This window comes from Melanerpes formicivorus, unplaced genomic scaffold (assembly GCF_026170545.1).
Source record: "Melanerpes formicivorus ecotype bairdi unplaced genomic scaffold, bMelFor1.0.p_v2 SCAF_61, whole genome shotgun sequence".
Taxonomy (NCBI): domain Eukaryota; kingdom Metazoa; phylum Chordata; class Aves; order Piciformes; family Picidae; genus Melanerpes; species Melanerpes formicivorus.
Window position 1 is genome coordinate 506,299 of NW_027142413.1, and position 4,394 is coordinate 510,692.

Consider the following 4,394-nt stretch of genomic DNA (forward strand, 5'->3'; position numbering starts at 1 on the left):
TTATTCACCTCATTAACAACTTTCTATTATAAAAAGTTTTATATGTTGCTCCCTTGCATAATTATTTCAAGATTCAATCAGTTTTAGATATTATTTATGAATCTCAATAGAATAATTTCCCAGAGGACTTGATTACGGTGCCACTCCAGCTACTAAATTCTTTCATTCCTGCTATTACTTTAATTTAATTATATTCTCATATTTGCAACACTTTAATTCTTCCCAGATTTAGAACTTTCAGATTCTTGCATTATTCAATAGCAGGATTCCTAATGAAACAATCATATCACACCCACAAAATTTACTTTTACCAGTCCCTCTCCAGATGTACTCCTCCACAAGATAGTCCTCACCTACTCCAGGTATGAAAGATTTCTTCTTTTCTGCTATATTTTATATTCATATATTCAAATTCTATATTCATAAGGGACCACAACTTTTAATCCCTTTCTAGTGCGCACAGCCACTAATGATAACACAGGTTGTGGGCATCTAGTCCAGTTTTCCAGTCTTGTGGATAGTCACTAGATTTATTTCACTAAACATATAAACATGCATTTCAGCACAGAAAAGGGGAGGAGCATAAGCCTGTATTAGCATTAACCAATGAGTTCAATTGTTACAGCATCCCACTGCATGACACTAAAATTCAGAAATATAAGTGATCTAAGCTAAGTATTAATTTCAAAATGATATTAAAAATAATATCTAATACCAAAAAAAAGTTGTTTAAAAAATCATCATTTTATACTATACCTGCTTTGCTTTATCACAAACATGCTTTTCACACTGAGCAAACATTTGTGAAGTTCCTCATAATATAACATATCGTTGTACAGAGTGACTTGGAGAGTATAGTTGTTCATTTACTTATTTACACAAGTAAAGAAAGAAGGCTATAAATTAGTAATGATGGATGTATTCTATATCCTGATATACATTACATAAGAAGCAGTTGTGTAATGGACAGCCACCGTAACCTGACAGAATGAGGTCAGCGTTTGAACTGACTGCATTCTTGCCATTGAAGCCATGCACATTGGTAGCGCATCAGACCCTTAATGGGAAGGTTGTGAGTTCAAGCCTGCAGTGGGCAGTAGTGTCCTCCCTACTCTAGTCATGAGGTCTGTGGTGACAGGTTGGACTCGATGATCTTTGAGGTCTCTTCCAACCTTAGGAATACTGAACACTGAATGATCATTCACGCAAACTGAATAGTTTGGGCTGATTGGTCCTGCACTATAGCTCACAAGGGATGTTATGATGCCTAGTGGCTACATAAGGACTGTAAATCAAATCTAACATACACATAATTTGAATTCCAGATGCTTCAATAAGATCAAACCAGCAGGTCAACTTTTCTTTTTTCTTTTATTTTTTTTCTTTCTTTTATTTTCCTTTTTATTTTCTTTTTCTTTTTTCTTTTTCTTTTTCTTTTTCTTTTTCTTTTTCTTTTTCTTTTTCTTTTTCTTTTTCTTTTTCTTTTTCTTCTTTTTCTTTTTCTTTTTCTTTTTCCTTTTTCTTTTTCTTTTTTCTGTTTCTTTTTCCTTTTCTTTTTCTTTTTCTTTTTCTTTTTATTTTTTTTTTGTTATAAAATACACACATTTGAAATGAGAATTTACCAATTGCTATATAACAGAGCAATAAATACCATTTAAAGCAAGAACAATACCTGAATCATCTACTGAATTACATCTGAGTCAAGGTGAGCTAGAACTTTCTCACCAAAATAACCTTAAAAATATAAATCCCCAATTGTTGTTTCCTTCATACCGATTAGTCAGTACAAAAACATCTGTGCACCATTATAGATCATTTCCAAACACTAAAAGCATCAATACCTAACACAGACACGTAAACTGATTATAAACTTGGATATAGATTAGCCAAAAAGAGAAGCTCTACCTACTAGCTCAGTTCTCTTCTATAGACACCTAAAGTCACCACTGTCGGCCTCTGCTATCAGTAAGTAAAACTGGAAATGTAAGGAATACTTCCCTAGAATTAAACAAATGCTGGCAAATGAAAGTTGCTGTGATAGCAAAATCACTAACATCTAAATTTTAAATATAGTGTAGGTATTCTAAAAGCCACAGCTCTGTCAAATGCACTTCCTTCCCAGCCTACTCATACTGATTTCTTGAAATAAATTACACAGCCAACTTATGTGCAGCTCTTGCCGTTGTAAATTATTCAACTGTTACAGTAAATAATTAGTGTTGTACCCCTTCATTATAAGGGGAATCTATTTTTCGACTCCTTATCAATATCTCTGGAAGCAGATAATGAGGTGAACTATGCAGCTCATGTTATTATCACCAATATTTAAGTCCCAGATATGATATTTGCATCTCATAATACATTGCAGCCCCTGGGACTGTGAGGAAAATTACTTTTTGTGGGGATTATTATTTTGTGAGGGTCATTTATCTTCAAAATATTTCTATAGTATTAAACACAAAGGTAGATTTTTTAAATACCAAAAGCCAGGGATAAATTGTGCTTGACAAGCCTGATTGCCTTCTATGATAAGGTGACACACTCAGTTGATGCAGGGCAAGTGGTGGACATTGTCTATCTGGACCTCTCTAAAGCTTTTGACACAGTCTTCCAGAAACTGACATGTTATGACCTAGAAAAGTGGTCTGTGTGGTGTGTGGGGAGCTGGCTGACAGGCCATACCCAGAGGGTGGTAATAAACAGCTGTTTCTCAGACTGGCAACCTGTCACTAGTGAGGTCACCCATGGATCTATATCAGACCCAACACTGTTTAATATCTTCATTAATTATTTAGATATTGGAATTAAGATCACCCTGAAGAAGTTTGCTGTTTAACATCTTTATTGATGACCTTGATGGAGGCATAGAGTGTGCCACCTATCCCAGCCCGGCTAGCTCAGTCGGTAGAGCATGAGACTCTTAATCTCAGGGTCGTGGGTTCGAGCCCCACGTTGGGCGACTAGTTTTAACCCCCCTCAGGTGGCTCAGTTGGTAGCGCATCAGACCCTTAATGGGAAGGTCGTGAGTTCAAGCCTGCAGTGGGCAGTAGTGTCCTCTCTACTCTAGTCATGAGGTCTGTGGTGAAAGGTTGGACTCGATGATCTTTGAGGCCTCTTCCAACCTTAGGAATACTGAAATGTTATGCTGAAATGTTATCAGTAAGTTCACAGATGACACCAAGTTTGGTGGGTCTGTTGATCTTCATGAGGGTAGGGAGGCTCTACAGAGGAACTTGGATTTTCACCATTTGAAAAATTAGACATTGGAATAAACTCCCGAGAGAGGTGGTGGATGCCCATAGATTACACTGTTCCAAGGCCCAGCTTGACAGGGTTCTGGGCCATCTCATTTAGACTGTATTCTTACCTTGAAAGCTTGGATCTCTGAGATCCCTTCCAACCTGGTATTCTAAGAATATGTCACCTTTTTTTTTTTTTAATGCATTTGGCTTGAGAGCACCCTGAGTTACTTATTGTAAACGTAATATAACATTAGTCACGTCACAAAGAAATTAAGTAGGTTATTTTTTCTTGGGGTGACAACTTTCCAAAGGTATTTAGGAAATTATTTCCTCAGATCTTTCAATCTTCCTCTCTCTGTATTAATTATTTGTCTTCATTTGTAGCCATAAGAAATGCATAAGCCAAGGAAAATATACATGAATATGTAAAATAAATGAACATAACAGATACGTTAACCACTCAAGTACTCCACAGGGTCCTTTATCTGTGTGCTGAACTCATATTTGTGGAAATTCCAGCTTCATAGAAATAGGATCTCTTCTGTGAAAACATGTCTGGTCAACACACTGATGAAAAGACTGTTTTCAAGGAGCAATAAGAAACAGCTGCAAAAGAAAGCTACACAACTAATTTAAAGCCTGTCATTAGCATTCTGGGTACATTACACCAGAAACATCACAGCGCATATCCGGAATCCTCACTCATTAGGATCGATATTTGCAAGCCTAGCTGAACAAAATTGCACATCTGAAACTTTCATGAACTAACTGAGAGAGAGGTCAGACAACATTTTATATCATTAAAGAGGACTGAAACTACAATGGTTCAGAGAACCACTGCCTTTTCTCATTTTGGTAGAGGGGGCTTGCCTTCAAAAGTCTGCTTTGTAAAGCTTCGATCACTCAGAAATCCTTTTAAGAAAGATGGCCAAGCCTAAGCCTCTGGAGTACTCCCTGAATTAACACTTGAAGCACTTTCATATCTGTGATTTTGCAAGTCAGATGGCTTTTTGTCTCCTCTCATGGGATAACACTACTCCTTCAAATTCATACTGGCCATCACACTTCCCATTCCTTAGACCATCTGTCGCTGCATCTGCTACTACCCATGTACCAGCTGAAAAGCCACTGCTTAGTGGCTTCTCTCCCTTC

The 4,394-nt window shown here is 37.0% G+C and overlaps 1 non-coding gene across 1 annotated transcript; it reads left to right on the plus strand.

Moving 5' to 3' along the window:
• The first annotated feature begins 2,886 nt into the window (after positions 1-2,886).
• Positions 2,887-2,959, plus strand: TRNAK-CUU (transfer RNA lysine (anticodon CUU)). Its single transcript has one exon. It is a non-coding gene; the product is annotated as a tRNA-Lys (tRNA).
• Positions 2,960-4,394: the final 1,435 nt, after the last annotated feature.